This window comes from Labrus bergylta, chromosome 5, assembly GCF_963930695.1.
Source record: "Labrus bergylta chromosome 5, fLabBer1.1, whole genome shotgun sequence".
In the NCBI taxonomy this organism is placed as follows: domain Eukaryota; kingdom Metazoa; phylum Chordata; class Actinopteri; order Labriformes; family Labridae; genus Labrus; species Labrus bergylta.
In genome coordinates, this window is record NC_089199.1 from 17,626,279 (window position 1) to 17,650,169 (window position 23,891).

Here is a 23,891-nt window from a genome sequence, read left to right on the forward strand (position 1 = left end):
CCCACTTTGAATCAAAAAGTTGGCTTTAATATCTGTCCTTCAGGACTTCTTTACGCGCATGTTTCAGAAAGAGGCTCCGAGGTTTAAGTCATGGATTTAAATAGAAAATGGTATAGCCTACTTCAATCCCAAAGGATTGGATCGTAAAGAAACGTAAACAAAACGGCCCCTAATCCGACCCAAACACAAACAGTAAATCATCTGCTTACCCTCTTACAAACTGCTGCGCAGGAGAGCCATAGCCCTGAGTTCGGAGCTGCTTGTGGTGTTGCGGGTTTGAAAACGAGTCTTCCTCATTGCGGAATTTGTCACAAAACTCCCAAAGGCGAAAGCTTTTGCCACGAAAACACCCTCCTCTCACCCGCTGCGTGGTGTCTGCACCCCTCTGCTACAGTCACCCCCTCCCTTTAAAAGCCTTTTTTTTTTTTTGTCAGACCCCTGTTATCCGCAAACACAGTCAGGAGTTCAGCGAATGAGGAGAAAGCGTGAACGAAAAGCCAACTAAAAGTGTTGGAAAATCAGAATCCTTCTTCACAGTTCCAAAACAGAAAGCAGAGCAGAGTCCACCGAAATATTATAAAATCCAAATGAAGAGAGGGGGGGAAGAAAGCCCGGAGTGAGTCTGAGTGAAGATCCGTGCGAACTCTCGGTGCGTAAATACACAGAGCGCTGGAGCTGCTCCGCTCGCTGCTGCTGACCCACTGAACAGCAGCGCTTTAACCCTTCACTAGCGTCAAGCGCGTACAAATAACATGAAGACTTCCGGTTACAGCCTTCAAAATAAAGTGCATGGACCTATGAAGCTAAGGGACAGGCTCGCAGTGCTTAAGAAGATCATAGACTGTTCATACTTTTTTCGAGTTTTTGAAAGAAATATGGAAGTCAGAATAACAGGGAAGTTTTTTGCAAAGGGGAAAAACTAAGGTACTCTGTTCTTATAGCAAGACCATCAAATCTTGAAAATCCCAGCAAATCATTTGGGTAAGCATAAGGCTATATAGTATTTTTTTATTAAAATACTTTGAGTCGAATAAGGATTTTCCACTGTTATCTACAAAGAACAAATAGCAGAAAAGCTGGAAAGCGAGAGTCAAGTATTTATTTTGGCCAAATCGAACTTTCAATAGTGTGAAAAAAAAAATCCAAACCCCCTGTATTTTAAAGCACGGCAGAGTTGCCATATCCTGTCAAAGGAGCGCTGCTTGACACTTGACTTAACACACACACACACACACACACACGCACACACACACACACAGGAGGAAGGCCCCTCTCCTCCCTGAATGCTAATATCCCAGAGTGATGTCAGCAAGTCAGCGTCCCAACATTGGTGTAATTAGCAGCGTGAATGATGGTGTTCTGGTAGGATTTGCATGTGAATGAAACCACTTCCCGGAATCAAGCGGCCTGATACAAGAAAAGAGAGAGGGAGAGAGGAGCAACAGGGTGCTGGGCCTACATGGGGGAACAGGGAGGTGAGCTCCTGTAAACAAAACAGTGCTGTTTAACATAAGAAGTGGACATTAGCTGGAGAAAGAACAAAAGGTTTACAGACTAATGACAATCTTTCAATTCAAAATAAATAATAAAGCCAATTTAAAAATTCCACTCGGCTTTTTAATTTTTTTTTTTTTTTTTAAATCCTGAGTATGAAAACATTATGACCAATATAGGTTGACCAAAATACAGTCCAGTTGAGAGGGAAATCACGCTGATTGATATGATTCATAAATAAATGACATTTAGCTCAATTATTAGCAACAATATAAACAGCACAATCATTCCTTGACAGATTGCCACTACCTCAGCTATTTTGGTTCCTTCTTAATCTTCGAAACACTGGCATGGCATCAAACTCTATGATGCGTTCTCTCTTCTCTTCTTCCCACAATGAGAGGTAGGAGTGTTAAACAACATCCCACTGTGGCAACCCATTTTCTTATTTGTGTAACGCAAAATGTGTCAAGAAAAAAAAAAGAAGAAGAGAAAAAAACACTCAAAAGTCTTCCTGGCAATCGAAGCTTAACAGATTTGTGGAAGATTTTCAAAAGGCAACGAGGAGGAGGGATAGCATGAAACTGGGTTAGAGAGTAATTAAATCAGGATTTGTGTATCTTTTTCCCAAAAGATCCTCACTGCTGCTTATTTGCTAAACTCAAGTAAAAATAAAAGGACTGGGAGAAGGAAATTAAAAAAGGGCTGCTTCAAAATAACGGGGAAGAACTATAGTGCTGAAAACAGGCGGCAGCTCTGAATGACCGCCTCAGTTTGTGAGGACAGGGTTGTGGTCTCTTTTCTCCTTTCAGGAACTGTTCCTCAGGCTTCCCTGGACTCAAACTACAGCTCTGCTTTTCGCTTTAGTGAAAGTCGTCTTTCTACCCTGGACCTTCTTGTCACACGTGGCCAGGTGTTTTCAGCACATAAACGCCGCCCCCTTTACATACATAAGAATATCAATTACACGTCAGGCTGTACTTATGGCTTATCCACATGCTTTTACAAGGAGCCCCTAAGTGACACTGTCCGCTCTACTCAGATCACTACAGAATTGGTCAGCTGGTTTGGGGCCAGGGTTTGCATCCATTAAGTCACTCCCTTTTCCCCCAATAAACAGCTCCTCGACCTGCAGCAAGCTGTTTTAAATGCCATGAGTGGGCTGAATAAAAGCATAGAGGCCAGCTTGGGGGACATACCACAGATAGCATTGCCTTCATGGACTCTTGGCATGCACAGAGATGGTAATTTTAGACATTGAGCGAAACAGGTTCCCTCCCTTCCTAAGCACGCATAATCATATGGAGGCTTTTGTCTTTATCAGAGGACAGGATGGCTGATATTGTAAATACATGTTTCCCCCGGGGCCAGGAGCCCTATTTGCAAGAAAGTATGCAGAAAAGTTGTACCACTTCAAACGATCTTATCCGGAAAGAACATGTTTTATGTCCCACCGGGGGGAGGATCTGATTTACATAAGGCCTGATATGGTCAGAAAAACACACCTGATAAATCAATGCGGTTATCTTGACTTGAAATGTAGCCAGCATTCAAACATGGCCTCCTCATCTTTATTTCTCATCTGCTTTTTTAGGAACACCAGTCTCCTCTCCTTTCATGTGGCAAATGCTGATGGCTATCACTCTAGAGTCAACACACGAGGCAGCTGGGACTCACCCCAACAGCTGATAGCTCATGTTGGGCGGGAGGGAGAGAGCTAGCTTCCATGCAACTTTTTGTCCCAATGCTGCAGAGTTTCTTTAACAAATGTATGACTACTCGAGTGCACTGCACCAGCTAAAATTACTGTATGTAAGTTCTGCCTTAAGTTTGGGTGCAAAGTCCACACTCAACCCAACATTGAAACTAGTATGTTCTAACTTTAAGCTGTCATTATTGCACCATGGAGACGTGTTGTTCACTTTAACAAGTAGAGCGTTACGTCCAAACTAACCAAAATATTGTCACAGAAATGACATTTTCACATCCTGCGGTCAATCAGTGAACAGTATTTTTTTATTCAGTGTTTGTTACAGTGTTGCCTTCAGTGCCTATTTGTCACAAGCCTAACGACTGAACATAACATCCACTAACTCCACAAACAGCAACGCAAATGTATGTCAAATATGACAAAGCACCATGACATGGTGATGAGAACAGCTACAACCTTAATCCACATCGAGCTGTGAAATCTTCAACTAAAACAGAAGGTTATTTAGCGGTACTCTGTTGCTGGACAGATGGAATTATCTTTGCTCATGGAAAATGACAGCGGGATTACAATTCAAAGTCATGACACATTTCTCAGGGAGAATGTACTGCCGACACCAAACAGGCAGTAAAACTCTCTGCTCCTCCACATCCTCAAATTTATCCCACCTTTCAAAACAATGGAAATTATGTTCAAACTTGGCTACATATGACCTTTGCGAATAGCTGGTGTACCGTGCAACCCAGTACTGATCCCAAACTGGTTTCCAACTGATGCAACACCACTGCATTCCTAAGGAACTGTCTTTGGCAATATGAGGGCTAGTAAGCAAAACGGAAATTTAAGGATTTAATTAGATCCTTTATGACATTTTTGCAGCGCTGCGCAATAACTTCAGTGTAGTTTAAAGATTGATTCAAACCAAATCATACTGACACCATGCAGCCAGAGTGTAACCCATTAACGTACAGTCATAAGTCTTAACCGGTTTCTCTCTTTATATTTCATGCCCCAACACTGAGCATGGTTTGCAGGATAAGAACTAAAGTATGATTTAAACCTTGCTGTCAGGTTTTTTTTTTATGTTTACAAGACAATTCTTAATACTTCAAAAATGGTTAAACCTGCTCTCGTCCTTTTCTATGAACCATTTGTCTTTATAGTATTGTGCAATGATACTTTATTGATAACCATTCATTGAAGTATAACGCAGCCTAGAAGAGAGCCTGGAGCAGAATAGAGTTAGCCTTTAATTGTGCAAGGACATCAACAAACTATTCAAGGGGTGTTTACTCAGTAAATGGCACATTGGTGATGATGCAGAAGATGTCAACCAGCAACAAAAGTCAGATTGTTTTTGACCTTTAATTGCCTGCTGTTGGCTAACTCCCCTTCTGCTACATTAAGAGTGCAGTCATTCATGTGAACACTCACATCTAGTTAGAAAGCAGAGGAAGTTACTGCCAGTAGGTTTGATGGTTTCCCAAATGGAGCTGCTGTCACTATGTTGATATAGAAGGCTGACAATCAGTGAGAGCAGTGTCACTCTAAAGACACCCTGACTCTCTTTCGCCCTAGCCTAGCAGTCGTTTGGCTTCCTAACTACAGCCATTTAGTGTGACACTAAATCTGGGGGTTAACTGTGGGTCTTCTACCCATGCAGGAGCCCCCTCTGTACCCATGTTCCCAGCAGATAAGTGGACATTATTCATTCTGTGTTGAACATTAACTGGATTAATTCTGCACGGCTTGAGGGGTGAAGTGGTATTTGTCCAAAGGGAGGGAAAAGGCGAGGAAATGAGAAGCCGAGCCAGCTTGGCTAAAATTTCTAATTAGCTTGGGGGTTTGTTAGCACACAGCCTTGACTTATGCTGCACAGTCCTTGCTGATATAAAGGCCTGGGTAAGCCATTAAGCCAAAGAGGGGAAAAAGAGGCAGACTGCAAGAAGTGAAAAGAGAGAGTATGGACACTTGGTTTTACACATTAAGGCCCAGGGCAAAGAGGTGACTTTGCGGAGTGACTCCTCAAGGGTACGGGATCTATTTTTTGCACCTTCTGTCCCACTTACAAAAAGACTCTTGAACACAGAGAAAAAACACACTCAAAGTCCTCTACCTTCGTCTATCCATGAGACCATCCATCTCCACTGTAGACAGACAGTACTCTCTAGGGTGACGCAGCTCAATTTCCAGCGTGCTATGCCCAACAATGGTGGTTTCTCAATGTGCTTTTCTATGCCGTACGGTACATGTGGATTTTGATTCAAAACACAAGTAGGTCATGCTCTGGATTGCAAAAAAAGGAAGTGGGAGGAATAGTCGTAGGAAGTAAAGAAATACAGTAGTGGACGCAGTGGGAGAATGAGGAATGGCAAACAGGAGACAATGAAGAACGAGGTTTGACATTATTATTATTCCTCTGTTCGTGATTTAGAAATATAGAGACATTTGGGAGATGAGATCTAGCTATTTGAGTTCTTAACCTTCCCATCTGTGCTGAAAAGCAATCTCCTTTAAAAAAAAAATGCTGTGAAGTTATGCACAGAAATCTCCAATTTCTCTCCCAGCAACATGTATCTGTGATGCATGATGATTGTGTGGATCGCTGAATGAACCAGCCGCCTCCGAACCTCCCACATTCAGCACCCTGCAGCCATTTCTCTGACTCAACTCTCTCAATCAGCCTCCACTGATGTCTTCTTCCTCACCTTGTCATCATGACCCAGATTAGTGGTGTGGGTGTCAAAACTGATTTGCTGACTCTCTCCTCTCTCCTTCTGTGTAGTCTTTTATGTGTTTCATTCAGTACAACGCTTCATCAAGAAAACCCTCTCCTGACTTTTATTTCTGGTGCTCTCGCTTTTAACTAATCACCTTTCAACCCTCGCCTCTGGCCACAATCACATGCAGACTGACCAGATGTTCCATCATTAATAATGTATATTAGCATTCTCATTAGCTGAACCACAACTGCTAAGATTGTCAAGATATATGATATTATCTTTTATTTTAAGACAGCTGCATAGAGCCAAGCCAACACCACAGGCTTTTTTGGAGTTTGAGGCTTTTCTTTCGAGAGACGCCAGGTAAAACCAATACATCCAGCTGCTGTGAGAAAGTACTAAGTAAGAAACACATTTTGAACGTGTATTTTTGGAGGGTATGCCTTTGGAGCAGGCTTGATGCTCTTTTGGTGCCTCAGTGAATTTTAAGAGCACATGCGTTAAAAGTACAGGAAGAGAAACAGAGATTGTGTTAGGCCGGAATAAAAAGACGGCAAAAAAGAAACAAGTTCTGCATTGGCTAAAAAGTTCTATGTAGAAAGGTTATGTTCTCCAGAGCTTGCCTGTCATGCTTTAAACTTAAAGCTAAATAAACCCCAACACTCAGCTATGCTAGGTTTAAATATTTAGTTTTAGAGGACTTGCGGGTAGGGCAGCGACAGACAGCATCACTCCGTCAAACTGACTTTCTCCTGAGGCCGATGGATCCACTATGGAACAAACTAGAAAATGAACAGGGTGAAGTGTTTATGCAAAGCAACAGCATACATTTAGTTTGCAATTTGTTATCAACACAATGCTCCAGGATGGTTTAAAGAGAGATTATTTCAGCACGCTAACTGAACGCCCCGCTGTTTCCGTCATGAAGCCTGCCTTTGTGTGTGGTTCGGGGGAAATTATTGACTGACATCAAAAAATACTTGAACATGAGCCATGTAAGTCAATTACAAATGTTCCTGCAGGTTCAATTTGCCTTTTTATACTGAACCTACAGACTGACAACAAGTGATGACATGTTTGTGGTGGGAGGAGCGGCGCTGGCATTGTTCAAAGAATTTTGTGTCTTTTAAAGGAAAGTATTTAATTATCAACTGAAAATTGAAGGGCACTTTTTCTTCCCAATAATACACACTGACACAGACACACACAGACACACACTAATCTAGACTGTAAACACAAACACACAGTTACAGTATCAGACACACAGTTGAATGAACCAATACAAGGGATGCAGAGGTTTGCATTTGAGGCTTGTAAAGCCATGAGATAATATAATAAGTCATTTCTTTAAAAACCTGTGATGTTCTGTTTTATGATTTGAAACTAGGTTTTTCAGTTACTGAGTGTTTCTCTAAAAAATAGCGTTTTCCATATTTAGAAAAGAATCAGTTTGACGAATAAAGTATTTTTACATTTTTGTCAAATAGAAAAAAGACTGAAAAGACTCTGCTAACCTGCTTGTAAAAGATGGTTCGATCAAGACCATCCAACAAAAGCAAAAAAAAAAAAAATACAGTAGCTTCATCATTTTTTCAAGAGACAGAGAAGTTGTTACACCCTGACTGGAAAAAAAGGCTTAAGAGATTTCTCACTTTTGGTCTGATAGCGGCCTGCTATCATGGAAGGGTTCCTCTCATTCAGGTTTAACTCCTCACTATTTGATCTCATTACACTGTTTACCCCAGCACAGGTGAATACATGATGACTAGAAGCCCACAACAGACACACACAAACACATTCAAATCAATAAGGCCACCACAGATCTCTCCCCTCAGGATCTCAACCTCTGCAGAGGTTATGGATTGGAGGAGAAAATGCCATTTCCAGGACGTGACGGACTAGCGTTGTGTTTCATCAGGAGCCAATAGAGATGGTGAACTCGGGGCTTTATTGATGGGTTCGATGCCGAGAGATGAGACTCAAGGCCAAAAAGAAAAGAAATACACTCACATAAACAGACAGATAAGGCTGTGGAGAAAGCACGATGTGAGGAGGAATGAGTCACATTGAGCGATTCAACACAAAGAAACAGACAAATCCCATCAAACAAGTTTTATCACAACGAGGTGAAACTCACTGAGCGAACACATCGCCATTGACCGAACTTCAATCCCTCCCTTCTAATGCCTTTCAAAAATGCACCATGGGCTTGTTATGAATACAAATTCTGATCAGACATGTTCACGAGTTAGTCACATCAAAGTGTGTCCATGTGTAGCGTTTTCTTTACCCACTTCATTCCCCACTTACTGCTGTGTTCTCCGTTTAAAGCATGGCCCATTAGGAAGCAGTGAGAGAGAGCTCTGCCCTGAGAGAAACTAAATCACCCCAGCCCAGTGCTGTTTACACCAGGCCCGGCCCGCTGCTCGAGCCGCTGTTTATTTGAACTGTGAACCTCCGTGTGAGGTGTGTGTGAAAGGAAAACTGTAAGCGTGTGTGTGAGAAGGAGAAAGAAAGAGACAGCATGTGTACTGTGGAGGCAAGGGGGAGGGAACGGTTCCACACAAAACCCAGTGTCTCAGCCTACGGTTTCATTCACACCTCTCTCAACACGCTTCTCACAGCGTATTTATTTGCCCCACGGGCTCCTGGCACTCCTCGGGGTTCTCCAGGGTCACAGACGAGCCTCTGTGCTGCGTAAGAAGGCCAAAAACAGACAGCACACACCCCCTGTGGAGCTCCAGACACTGTGATGTCCTTCTGCTGACCCACATATGACATCACAGCCTGACTCTCACAGACTCAAACCCAGAGAAATCACACTGCTACGTAGCAAGAACGCACATATGTGAGCTAGGATGCATGCAATTATATGATGTTTTTGTATGAAACTGGAAAGACACACGCATACATAAGCTGGGAACAGTAAAGTGAATGTGGGATTAGTTTAAACCATCCAAGGCTAAAGCAAAGGAAAAGAGGAGCTGAGCATCAATGAAGCCACTGTTTAAAAATCAGACCAACTGGAAGACGAGGAATAAGAAAAGCTGCCAAGACATGAGAACAAGGACACACACTTTAGAGACACATGTACATATGATATAGGCACATATAATGTACAAAAACACACCAACACATGTGCACGGAGAGGCTCATCTATAAGTGCACAGTGAATTAAATGCCATATGTTGCATTAACATATCAGTGGTATTTTTTTTTAAACAGACAAATTGCTCTTTCAGCTCCATTTTTGGGAGGGAGGCTCTGAATTAGCAGCATAGACGTCACTGTCAACACAACACTATTTTTTTATGATCAAAGTGATGATAGAGATGATGTTCCATCACTTTTTTTATATCAGCTTGTGAGGCTCACATTCAGACAGAACTACAGGAGAAGGATGAAAAGAGGAGCAGCCTTGTTTTAAGTTAAAAATGACAAAAAATACCCGAATAATAGCACCCGTTGCCTTTAGAATAATCACAAATGGCTCAATAATGACCAAGGACCCTGTAAATCACTGACTCAAAACTACTCACAGACTAATAAAAAAAAGCTTTTCGTCTGCTTGCTGAAGTATGTGGAACATTTAATCACTGAGTATAAAGCCTCTTGCCTCAGCTGGTCTCAACATAAACACTCATTCTGACCAGACAGTAACATAGAGAAACACATGACGCTGCATAGTCTAAATCCCTGCCCAGTTTGATCCCTGTAATTTTTTTATGTTTGCGTCATTGTACAGAGCGATGTAGAACCAACAGCACAGTAGACGGTAAATAAAAAAAACAAAACAAGCATCTAGATGGCTCTCACGGTTGCATTTTTTTAATACCAAAAGCCAATTTTACAGAATTCTTTTCTCCTTATAAATTGAAGGAGCTGGATGTTGTAAAACACCAAATAAGTGAGGTTTCTACGTTTCTGCAACACTGTGCTTCACCAGTCAGGGGTTGTCAGAAGAGCTAGCAGTAGGGAAGTTATCTTATTTCAAGCTCTTGTTTTAAGGACAGGGTCCTTTCATAGTTCACAAAGTTTTTATACGCAAAGGTCTACTCTTCTCCAAAAAAAAAAAAAAACAACAAACACTGTGATAAAAGATGGTAAATTCACAAAAAAGCAGCTCCACATATAAATCTGGATTTCTCTAATGCTCATCAACCAGACTTCTGGGGGCTGCTAGCCAAGCTGTTATACTGTATAACAAGATGACTAAAATCCTTCATCAAATTGTATCAATAGTCCAAAGTGACTATTACAAAAATAAAAACATGAAGAAAGTAGTCAGGAGGATTTCTGATTGCCTGAAAGACGGCTAATGCTTATGGGAAAACTGGTAAATGTGGGTCCAACAAGTAAAACATGAGACATGTAAGCCAATACAAGAGTTTAGAGTGGCGCTTAAATGATAAAAGAATAGTTGAAGCTTCATACAGAGAAGCAAAATCTATTTCTACTGCCAAATTCTGAGTTGAGTACAGCGCTCCAAAAACATGCAAACATCCATATCAGAGTCTTTACAAGCTGTTTTCTCTACAATTCATCCAGCTAATGGTAGCCCCACAGAGAGTGACAAAGTCATCTGTGAAAAGGCACAGTCTATATCCTCCATGTCTAATCACATCACAGCACTGCAGCTCAAGTATGCTTGGTTCCTGTTCTGGCTCCTCTCTGATATCTGGGGCAGCATACCAGCCAACAGCTAGAGTAAACTCTGGACAAGAAAGGCTCGTCTGTGTGCATCTGTCAGTGTGTCTATCTGCACGACAAGACCGTGCCAGCCACAAGAGTGATGCTGGCGTCAGAAGGATTCACATTCAGTCTGCTTTTACTTCCCTGAAGCACACCAAGAGGTTAGCAGAGAGATAGAGGGGGAGAGACAGATCATAAAAACAGATCATAAAGCAACATCAATGGGTGATAGACTGAGCAAGAGAGGGAAACATAAAAGGGAGTGTTAAAAGCAGGAGGGCTTCTGAGACAAAGCTTGATGGGAAACACAATGAGGAAGGGCAAAACATCACAGTGGATGAGCACATGGTATCACCAAGCCCATCCATCTGCAACCAAGCTACATGCCAATACATCCATGCACTCTCTGGAATTGCCGTATGGATTTGTCTAACTGTTGGTTCCCCTCCCATTGTATGTACACCTTTCAGTAGCAAAAGAGGAAGACCTTCTGGACTGATCCATCAAATGTTGACACGATACTGCTGCGATGGTATTGGCAAGTAAATGGGCAAAACAAGATATTTATGGTAACTTAGAGGCCATCTTTGACCATCTGTGAAAAATCAAATACCTTGAAAAATAAGATGCAATGACCAATACTGTACCATCTCAACAGCCCTTGACTATGAAGTACCACAGAGGTTAACTCAGCAGTACTTATTTTTGTCTGTTACCATGCAATTTGATTTTAAATTTGTAGGTGCGAGTTGGAACTGCTCCACAAAAGAAACATGGTTAAAAGACCTTGAGGGACTTCTGAGACAAGAGTCAGTGTTACAATACGCCCTTCTGACTATTCAGGCGATAAATAGCTTGGGACTTTAAGGAAATTGGCTGTGACAGAATATTTTAATGGAAGCAGTGCATACAATAAAACAGGGTTGTTCTTATATAGATACCAGAATCCATAATGGCCACCGCTTAAATTGTGGTATCAGGTATCGGTAAGAAAGTCATTCAATGCACCAATTCAATAAAATAACCACTTCACCCAGTAAATGTAACTGGTTTGAGGTAAATAAAAACAACAATTTGATGCTAGTGTAATGTTAGTCGCAGTTAGCAAAAGGACAGCAGTCACTGTTTTCCCACATTATGTATATTTTGTTAATTGTACTAGTATTGGTAGGTATTGGAATCAGTGTCAGGAAGAACAGCCTCAAGTTGTTAGCAATCTGGTGTTTAGCTAGTGGCATGCTAGCTACAGTAGCTCACCTTATTGTAAACAGTCCCATGAGCGCAGAATTCTTCTGTGAATATCTGTGGTGTAAGCAGAACATGATCAACCTCACTCTATATAACCATAAGCCAGCTGCAGCTTAACCCTCAACACTAAGACTCAAGGGAACCTGGCACTGGCCTTTATTGATTATGAGCTATTTTGCATTTAGCTTCTGTGGCTGACCCTGCTCCTCCATTTGATCTCTCATTGCCAAAGATCTCACCAATGGATCAGTGCACTGCTTCACCATACATGAACTCTATTGATTACCCATACACTCAGTATTTCAACCGACCCTTTTGGGACAGACTCTCATTTTCTCAAACAATATCTGATCAATACTCTGGATGAGTCTGCAGATTTAAACAGGAGTAATCCCAGGATTCTCTACATTATAATTGGAAAATGAATAGATACATTTTAAGACATAAACAATGGGCAATAAATATGTCTCCCATGTTGGGAAGCGGATATGAGCAGGCACAATTTTTGATGACAAAGCACAGATCCCAGGCTACATCCAGCACAGCCTGAACAATACATGAACCCCTCGCATCTGGGACACATTTAGTACCCATGTGCAATGTATTACATATTTCTGGAAACGAAGGCAAGCTCTGTAATCTGTTGATGGGACTTTATTCCCGTCGTTCATGGTTTGGTCTGCTGTGACTTCAGCAGAGAAAAACTGAGGGGTGATGGAGGATGGAAACTGAATTTAAAAACTAAAGAGGTTAAAGAGAGTGGAAAGTGGGTATAGAACGCAAAGATTGCGAAACTATTCAGCAAAAACAATCCCACAAAGTCCATACAGCTATTACACCACCAGGCTCTTCACACTCCTAGAATTCTCAGCTGCAAATGAGTGTTTTAGAGCACAGGGGTGAAATTCATCACCCTCTTGGTCGGAAGACTAGGTAAACTTTTAAGATCCAGTGTTCCCCTGCAAACTCTGATCATCAACTTGAAGAGCCCTGGCTGACCCAGCAGTGCACTGACCTTCGACAGGAGGATAGTGACAGTTAAGGTGCAGAAGAATGGTTCATAAAAAGTGTTTGCTCTGAAAGAAATAATTATATTTTCCTGGAAATACTAACGGTGCTGACTTGACAAGGTTCAAACTACTTTGTTATCAGAACATCTATGATAACCCTTTTTTTGCTATTGACAACAGCACACTTTAGAATTAAGATGTAATTTGTACATAGACGTTTGGCTACATTTCACCCACTCCCTTGCCATCACTACAGCTGTGCGAGTTAAACAAAGTGTGCTAACATTAGCCCGCTAACACAACAATTCAGGCCACAGGCAATTGCAGCTCGAGCTAAGGACAATTTTGTCCTTAATGTTGTTTAATTATGGTGCGTTCTAATTGATAATTCCTTCGCGCGAGTGGAGAGGGGTTGAAGATGTGTCGCTGGAGGAGAGTGGAGGCTTCAGAATAGAGGAGGTGTCGCCAAACAGCAGTTTGTTTTGGTTTAATGCTGGTGCTCAAGGGCGACATCTACTGGATCAAAAAGTCGCACATTCTTCCTTTAAATGCTAAAGTCAGATCTAGTGACTTTAGTGATTTTTTACATTTATGTTTTCCTTTGTGCTATAAGCAGAGTTGAAACACAGCAGTTCATCAGTAACACTGCATGTGAGTGTGCCACAATGATCTTGACATCAGAGGAAAATGGCTGCCATGAGATTATAGCGAATCACCTTACCTGTTGCCCCCATTCACATTTTTTTGTACTCTTGTGCATTAATAATCATAGACAACATGAAACGTTTGTCCAATTTTAAGATGGTGAGTAAAAGCAAAATATTCATAGCTAACAAATGTTTTATTGTTGTTTTTAATCTATAGAAAAAGCAATAAAACAATGAGATCTTTGAGTGAAGTGGATAAGGGGGGTGGAAGATTTAATCAGAGAATTTTTTTGCATAGCGCTGCACCAGTAAGTCCTAACTGTACTATGTTCAGCTGGGTAAAGTTACTACCTTTTTTTTTTCAAAACATTACTGTGTACATTACAAATTTATACTGTTGATAATGAGCAAAAACAGTCAGAATCCAGGTTTCACCACTAGCCTAAAGCCACATAAAATCCTAATAGGCAGCACCCAAACCAACAAAGAGATCAGGACATGGTTTTAATAAACGTTGTTAACATGAAGCTTTAATACGGTCCGCCCCACCTACGTCAAAAACCTCAGAGCAAACCTCAGACAGCCTCTGTTTAGAGTCAGCACCCTACTGGTGGCTCCCTACCATGTCCAATGAGTTGGGAGGCAGAATACTAAGTAGCCCTGCTGTGGTGAGGTTACTGGCCAGGCAGCCACTCGTAATGTCTGTGGGGTTGCACAGCCACATCTGGTCTGCCTACACCCACTTAGAACCACCATGGTCTACAGTTCAGCCAAACCTCGGAGGTCAGGGACATAACCAGAGACCAGTCAGTGTATTTCAGTGTGTTTGTGTATCCCCAACTCCCTATACATCTTTCCTACAGAAATAGGCATAGATGTAAATTTGAAGCAGTTGTGCTCTCCGCAAAAATGAATACAAGCAATTCATGCCAGATTAAAGATTGCCATTTTTTTTGGAAGGACTTGGATTTGTGTGGGCTGGGTTGAGGTAGAAGAGAATAAAAAGGAGAAGTAAAAAGAAGCAGGCAGGCATTGAAGTGGAACTGGAGCTAAATAACACTGTCATATTCATCAAGATGACACAGTACATGTTCTGTCCTTGATCTCTTTCATCTCGCACCTCTATGTCACAATGCAACACCGACAGCTGATGTCATCCATCTGCTGTAATGAAATACTCCTGTGAGCAATAGCTATACTACCCGCCTTAAAATGGAGAAATTATGATAAAGGAGCCATCACACCTGTAATAAAAACCTGCAGCTTAGAAGACATGCTGACCCTGATCATTACAGATGGTAATTAGCATCTATGTGCTCTAGTGATTCACACATTATCTGCTCCTGTATGTTGCAAGTATAGCTATAGAAAATGACACAATGACGGTAACAAAGACAGGATTCGTCATTTTGATTGTGTCATCCTCATAGTAAAGATGTCTGTTCTCTGAAGGGTTCATCAGACTAGGAAAGGAATGATGTCATTTTGCATAATGCACATTTGCTATTCGTCATGCATTGACACTATGACTTGGTATTCTCTGGTTAAACATACCAACATATGCCAACCCATAAAATATGCCAACCCATAAAAATTATACTGTCAAACAATTTTGTATTAAGAGACACCCCAGAGTAAACTAAGATTATAGTATAGGACCATGATCACTCACTTCCCTCTGAACATTTGAACATCTGTTTTAAAAAGATGATTATGATGGGTACTAAATCTTGTGTATTGCAGGTTAAAATGTGAGAATTGCTATGTAGGCCATAAGGTAACACTGAAGCTTTCTGATAAATTGATCTTTTTATCAGACAGGATTCATGAAAAAAAGTGGCATTTAACATAAAATAATATTAATCAAGAATGCAAAAATATCTGAAAGCACATGTAAAGTCAAACAGAGAGGTGATTTTAATATGATTTAAATTGTCAGCCTGAAAGAACAGATGCACAAAATATTGCCTGACTGAACAATCTGGTACATCAGATTATTTTTTTCACCTTCTTCAAGTATAAAGTAACTTAAGGTCTTCTGTATGATGTTGACAGTGATTATTAGGCAAACGTATCTGCCACCCCATAGGAGAATATCATGAAGACACAGAAAAAGTATCTTGTCTGTTTAAAGATGACACATGACGTACATTTGGCTACCCATCAGCACAACTGAAAAGCACTGTACTGGCACGTTGCCATGTTCAGCTGATCTGAAGTGGGCTGGAAAGAAGAACATAGACCAGCAGGTTGAAGGCCAGGTTCACTCTGTGAAATAAAGGTTTATTTTTTAGAATGACAAAGATACAGTGATCAGAATTGGACTCTGTCATGGCACAGATATTTAACAATTAAGCTGGGAAGCAGGCGGTCACTTATGAGTGATATCTGGGTGAAAGTCTAGCATCTGAAGATTCAAAAGCAAAGTGTGGCAGTTGCTAAATTCTTCAAAGACATGATGCGAAAGCTGTGTTTGTTACAATGGAATATCAGCAGTAAATAACGAGGTTTTGTTTCACACTTTTGACTTTGAAGCTTTCCGCGGCGTGATTGCATCTTTGTTTAGCATGGAATGTGACAGATTTGGGTTATAAAGGATGCTTGGAGTGGAGATTTATACCAGCCTCATGAGTGTGCCTGCAGGTGCACTTTGAGAAACAGCCTCCGTGGGAGTGAGCGTGGCTCTGCAGTAATTGCAAGGGGAGAGAGAGATAGGGAGCACAGTTGAGATAAATGAAGGACACGTCTGAGAAGCAGAGATTCACATCCCCCTGACTCCATCTCAATGTCTTCCAACCCACTTGACACACATCAGCAAACAAACACACACACACACACACACACACACACACACACACACACACACACACACAGAAGATAAACACATACATTAGATGGAGAAAGAGGGATGGAGAAAATAACTTATGATGAATTAATGAAGCTTTTCTGTCACAAAACACTCTGATGGCTCCAATGAGAGAAGCTACAGTACAAGTATTGTTCCATTCTATCCACTGAAAGCTCAGTGAGAAATCTGTTTTCTGTGCAGGGGTGCCTACTTGAGTGTCATGTTTTTTTACAACAATTTTCTCAGCTGGAGTCTCTCACCGCAATATTCTTCCAGTGACTCTGGGGCTGATAACTGACGAATTCAACCAGGGAAACGAGTAGTGATTCTGTATTTTGTGTGTGTGTGTGTGTTCGTGAGGAAAAAGGCACATAATGTGGTTTGCCACATACCAGAGTATCTAACTGTATTATACAGATTAATTAATAGCTCTAATCTGTTCCCTATTATCTCTGAATGCTTGTAGCTGGGGGTCTTCAGCCACACACAGTTCAATGTGGGGGGTGCGGTTTGCTCTGTTTACATCAGAGCCAGGGCCACAAGGGAGCATTTTAATTACAGAAAAGCAAAACAAGTTGCCAACGGGTGAAAAAAAATACTTTGCAGACCAATGGGCTGCTAAACAAAAGTAAGTAAACCACACATGATTTATGTTTCAATACCAAATATGTTCATCTCTTACTAAGCCAGTTAAACACAAGAAGTGAATCCAGGAAGAGTCTCCGTCTTTTTTTTTTCTGCTGGAGTTGGATGTTGTGGAAAACGGGGTGTGAGTGTGCGTTAAATGTAGAGGAAGGGGCTATTTACAAATATAACAGGTCGGAGGTCATTGTCCAACATGAAAGCACCCACCCCTCCACAAAAAAACCCCTCTGACTTTATGTGCTGTTTTATGATGCAGAGGAGGACAGACAGCATTGAGTTTTCAGCAGTGTGCATGTTCAAGGCTCTGGCCTCCTGTTGGTTAGAACTGTGCACCAGCATATGGAGAGATTAAGGGAAAGACAGATGCATGGATGGATAGTTGGTTGGATGGATGGATAGATGGATAGTTGGTTGGATGGATGGATGGATGGATGGATAGTTGGTTGGTTGGATGGATGGATAGATGGATAGTTGGTTGGATGGATGGATGGATGGATGGTTGGATGGATGGTTGGATGGATGGATGGATGGATGGATGGATGGATAGATGGATGGTTGGATGGATGGTTGGATGGATGGTTGGATGGATGGATGGATGGATGGTATGATGGATGGATGGATGGATGGATGGATGGATGGATGGATGGATGGATGGATAGATGGGAGTTGAGGAGAGAAGGAGGTGGAGTGAAACTTTCTCCATTAACTAATAGTCAGTACTTTCACATGGTGCTAAAAAACAATGTATTGTGTTAGTCTGACTAAAACTGGATTTAAAAAAACATATCAAATATTAGTCCAACTTCAAAAAATTTGAGATTTTTGTCAGACAAACACTAGATTATTATGTTGGGAGTTGATTTACTATAACATGTATACACCTCAATCAAACCCAAACTGGCCAATGTGTTCTGTATCATGCTCCACAGTTCCCACACCAGACTTTGACCCGGAAGTTGAAAAGCATAAATGTGTAGAAGAAATCTGAAACCAATTCGAAGATAAGCAAGTGCTTGAGTGACAGACGAGGACACAATTTTTGTTGTTTAAGATGAAGAAGTTTAACATATTGCAAAACATGGATGGAAGGAAAACAGTTATCCGCTTGCTAACTTGTTCCGAAATTGTTTTGTATGTGATGTAATAGGTCAACCGTAATAAGGCCCAATAGGGACAAGCTGAAAGAGGTACATCACCAACTACGTCAGACATACTTCTGTTGACAATTTGATTCTCCCACCGTGCTTGTATTCTGAGACTAGGACAGGACAGTAGTCCAATTAAATAGCCCAATGGAGCTATAACGACAGCTTGACTTAACTGTGCATGTAAACTTACTGACTGACCTGAAGCAAACAGTGGGGCCTTTTTTGACTTCCGGCTGGGGGATGGGGGTCGAAGGCAGTGACTGCTTTTACACCTTGATGTCACTGACATTTTGTTTTCCTGTGTGTGTGTGTGTGTGTGTGTGTGTGTGTGTGTGTGTGTGTGTGTGTGTGTGTGTGTGTGTGTGTGTCTGAGGGACAGAGGTTCAGCTGTAAAAATCAACACAACCTTGAAAAAATGAAAACAGAAACAGAGGTAAAAAGGAAAAAGGGTTGGAGCAGATAGAGGCAACATTTTGAGTATGATTTTGAAAGATTGAACAGTTTTGTCACACAGCGGGCATGTACTGTATAGTTAAGAGCGCCCTGAAGCAAGAACTGTGGCTATCTTCTCTGCAGGGTGACCTTTGTTAGAAGCTCTGGGAACATTTAGGGGTGGTCTGAAAGTCTGTTTTTTTTTCCTGAGAGTGAAATCTCACTTCTGGCATGTAATAATGGGGTCTCACAATCCAATGCAGAGGGCCACAGGTCACTTGTTGGCTGGGTTGAAGGAAGCTAATTCATATGGTTCTTTTACAACCCTTCCTGTCCCCCACATTTTTGTAGCCTGGGTGCATGGAAAATATGTATTAATGGTTAGTCATTTATTCAGATTGCAAACACACACACAGACCACATACCATCACATGGCACACATAATGACCCAAGCCTCAACATTAATATGCACACACACACACACACACACACACACACACACACACACACACACACACACACACACACACACACACACACACACACACACATACATACAATTGACATATGAATAATTACATAGAGACACAAAAGATAGACATAAATCCCACTTAAATGGCCATTATGCAGCAGGTAATATGGATGACTTTTAAATCATATGAATGTGTGAAAGTGTGTGTGTGTGTGTGTGTGTGTGTGTGTGTGTGTGTGTGTGTGTGTGTGTGTGTTTGGCCCTGCAGTATTGCAGTCTGTGCTAAGCATTTATGAGCTAATTAAGGTCTGGCCAGGACTGGAAAGCTGGTGATAAGGCCTGTCTCCGGCCCTCTCATTAATGTTACACGCTCCGCTGGGGTTACACACACACACACACACACACACACACACACACACACACACACACACACACACACACACACACACACACACACACACACACACACACACACACACACACACACACACACGCGCGCACACACACACACGCATAGGAAAAGTCTGTCCTCCGAAACAACAGTGGCAGCACTATTCACTCATTATTAAGCAGGCTTCCAGACTGATTTCTCAGATTTTACCATTGGGGAGCCTGGCTGGGAATTCCTAATGAGGAAAACTGAATCAGGAAATGGAAAGGATGTGATAGTGTTGCATTTTTGTGTCTAATAACACTTGACTGGTGGCCAAATCCTGTGGTGAGATGTGGAGAGTGATTTTCCTATGTCCCTGTTTCTGTTGAAAATTATAAATTATAGATGCATGTTTAATTTAGTGAAAGTGCAATTTTGAGTCACAAAGCTCTCACCTCACAGGAGGCAATACAGACACAATGTTAATATTGGAAGAAACCAAAACACCCCAGTATGTCCACAGAAGCACCCACATGCATATTTCTGCATCCCGTTCTTTGTCAGTCTCTCCTGATCATTTCCTCTGCTCAACACATTTTTTTTGCTTCACATTTCTTTGTATTCAATCACTCATGCAGCTTCTACTGCCTCCTTCTGCTCCCCAAATCATACAACAAAATTACAAGAACTTTTGTCACAGTTCACTGCAATAGCAGCAGATGCAGTGTGTGTGCATGTGTGTGTGTGTGTGTGTGTGTGTGTGTGTGTGTGTAAAAGACAGCGATACCGTATTTAAGGCAAAAAACCTGTAATGAGACTTCTATTAGAATAAAAGAAGGCCAACTTACAGACAGAAAGATAACAGGACATACAACAAGAAATAAAGAGAAATAAATGCTGAAGATGAAGATATGTGGCAGTGAAATGAACAGCTTGCAGCAGTGGAGGAGAAGTTACAGAGAGCAGTATGTAGGCTGCTTCGCTGGAAAGATGACTTGTTTGGAAACGGACCAATCTACAGACTCTGTGTTTGTATGAAGTTGAGCCAAAACACACACAACACACACACACACACACACACACACACACACACACACACACACACACACACAAACAAAATCGCAGGCATCACTCTGCTGACCTCCAAACATTAGGTCAGGCCCGTCCAGCAGCAGACAGCAGAAAACTAGTAACTAGCTACCTTGCTAGTGGAGCGTTTCTTTGGTTACATGAGCCAACTGACTTTGTTAAGGTGAGAGGAGGATCATGTTAATCGGTTTTCAGCCTGGGAATGGTTAATGTTTTAATAAAAGGAAGACTGTCTTGGAGTGGAAAAATGACTTCATCATTTTCTGTAAGACAGCTATAGGTCTTTGCTACGCCAATGCAACATGATTTCAGTTTCTCAACTCAACTTCCAACTAACTTGAGTAAAGTAGGCAATGATTTATCTGTAGCATTTTTTGGTTTATGAGACCATGCCAGCAGCCATGACCTGCATTCACAATACTTATTAAAGAAAACAATTTCTGTGCGACTGAACTGTTAAGCAGCTCAGTCAACTTGACAAACAGCTTGCCAGGTTGGCACAGTTGATGGGTGGATGTGGGGTAGATGAGGTCTCGGAGGGAGATGTGCTCTGAGACCTGCTCCAACTCGTGATATGTGCGTGCGCATCTGCCTGACTGTGGGTCCATATGGCTGCTATTTATACTCATACAACATGGGAGGGGCCTCATATAGTACAATAATTTATGTGTCACATATACCACACATTGGCCATCACTTATCAAACGTATGTATGGCAGAAAAATGGGTGTACGGTCATTTCCACGCAAAGTTCGGCACTTATCAATTTGGACGTGAGCGGAGGGTACGCTCAAATTTTACGCTCAAATTTTCAACTCAGTGTGGACTTGCAGTGCAGCGAATCTGTCTGTGTCGGAGAATAATTAGATCAGACTATAAGAGTGCTTGTTAAAAGGGATAGATAGAGGTTCACAGATTTACTGTTAGATAACACATCTAAAATGAATTTTATATTACGCTCCACCTCAAACGATCTCTGTAGACTACATCGCTTTTTAAATAATGTTGAGCAGCGCGAGCTGTCAGGTGATTTCTTTAGTTGTGTGTTTTATTTGATACATTTTTGTTTGTTTAATCGATTTACTAAGATTAAAGATTAGAGAGGCTGCTTTTGATAAATACATGTTAAACGTTCATGTACAAGGAATACCACTGCAGAAAATACTGAGACAAATTAAAACAGAAAAACTACAAACAGTTACTTTAAAAGGACAGAAAAACTTCCAGAGATACTAAATACAACTTTTAGCTTCTGCAATATGAAATATTTAGGAAAACAGAACATCAACATTAGATCGTAACTAATCGGTATGTCCGGAGATTAAAATAATAAATACGCTGATGTGCCACATGCGTAATTGCGCACAGCAGACGCACATAGGCCAGAGACTACATGTGACATAATAACCAATAAAGAAATCCGGGGGGCTGTAAAACGGAGTCAGGACCTTCTTGTATGTGAGTGTTAATACATAAATAAAAAAAATGTTTGGAAAGAAGGCTAATCGGATGAGAAGTGCACATTGTACAGCGTTTGATCAAACACTTTATTCATTTGTTGCAGGACGTTTCAGGTTTCTCTTCTCGTTTAAAGTCTCATTAATGGCGAGCTGCCAGTGCAGCCAACGCTATCCGACACAGATGCAAGTTCGCCTGTACAATTTGTGCCTGATATTGAGGCTGATTGATGAAAGAAGCCACTCGCTCCACGATCTGGGATTATTTGGTGAGGTACGGCCTCCGGTCCGCTCCGGGAGCTGCTTCTTTTAAGACCCGCAACACTAGGATATATTGTAGTGATCGTATGGTCTGACCAGGTTTTTTTAAACTAAAAGTATGTTAAAAAAAAATATTATAGCCTATATTATGTACGTTACATATCACGGATGTTATATATTTTTTATATTTGTTATTCCTCTTTACTTTTCTGTTATGGTGTCACTCAGGTCATATCTTGTTTCTCTTCTTTGCCGTATGAAGTATCTCCATGCCGTAAACTCTGGGGGCGAGGACAGCTGAGCTGTGAATATATAGGGGCGTGGTATTTAAATGACGATCGTTTCCAGCCGTCACACCTGATCTTGCATACGCCGTGATCAGCCAGATACGCACATTTCATAGGTCCATCGTGGACCTTGTCGTACGATGATTTCTACACCCAAATCTGCGCTGGTTTCTACACCAGATTGATAAGTGAGGGCCAATAAAAGGGTCGTTATAAGATAAGGCAACATCCATTACTGTGAGGTATTCACACTTACAGAGGCCTTTTTCGTCCAAAGCTGATATGCTTGCATACATTTTTTTATGTTATGATTTATATGCAGCTTTACAGTATGTGTATTATGTATATGTTTTTTGCTGGACACATTTTAACATGAAAAGACAGAGAGAGATACTGTAGAAAGTTATACAAAGAGGAGAGCAATAGAGAGAGAGATCCACGGTCCCTGTCCTACTTTCCACCACAGTTCTCCTTCTCTCTTCCAGCTCCAGTCTTTTGGGAGGGATCAGGGAAAAAATTGCCTGTCAGCAAAGTTCAATATCTTCGTGCTTTCCTTTTAAATTAAAGCTCCTAACCCTGCAACTCTTTTAATGTAGGGGAGCGTAAAATCAGTTTTTAACAGTTGATGTCCAAAACTTAAAAACTGGAACAAAGTAGTGATATATTTAACAATAGCACATATAGTGCTATGGTGCATCCATTTTGGTGTAATATTTTGGAGATACTGGGGGACTGGGTTGGTGTCACTCTCCCGGTGCACCCACGACTTTGCCTCTTCAGTGACAAGACATTGGTGCCTAACGTAACAAATCCCAAATTAAAAATTTTAAAGGTTGGGTTTGTCACAGCCGCGAGAATTATACTGCGAAAGTGGAAGGACCCCAAGCGTCCCACTTTGAAGTAATTGGTCTGACGAGATGGTTAAGATCTCTTCATATGAATACATGTTGGGAAAAATGACAGCGATATGGGATCTGTTTTGGCAACATGTTAAACTAAGATCATAGAATGTACTCATGTTGGTCGCTGTACCTGTCTTATGTCTGGGGCATTATTTTGTTATTCTGTGATAAGAGATGACTTACATGCTCTGCCTAAATCATCTGTATTGTGTTTGATATAAGATGTGCTGCATTGTTTTAAAAACTGGTAAAAGTTAATTAAAACTTAAGTTACAAAAAAACAAAAACAATAGCACATACAAATGTTGCATATTCCCATCAGAAACGGTTACACTGCTCATTTTTGTACAAGTAGATTTTCTTTAAGTCACAGATGAACACCTCTTTGCATTTACGGTCATATCTTTAGGAGTCAGTTTCCTTGAGAAAGAAGTGTGTCATCATGATACCAT

At 41.2% G+C, this 23,891-nt stretch overlaps 1 protein-coding gene across 2 annotated transcripts in view; it reads right to left on the reverse strand.

Annotated features, from left to right (window-relative positions):
• prickle2b (prickle homolog 2b) overlaps nt 1-23,891 on the reverse strand; it is a 90,791-nt gene that overhangs the window by 18,429 nt on the left and 48,471 nt on the right. The window contains exon 1 of one of the 2 annotated variants that reach the window (XM_020633103.3): nt 210-708. The exons of the other annotated variant lie outside the window; for it this stretch is intronic. The gene's annotated coding sequence lies outside the window, so the exon portion shown is untranslated. Of the gene's footprint in view, nt 1-209; nt 709-23,891 lie in introns of those variants that run through there. 2 annotated transcript variants of the gene reach the window in all.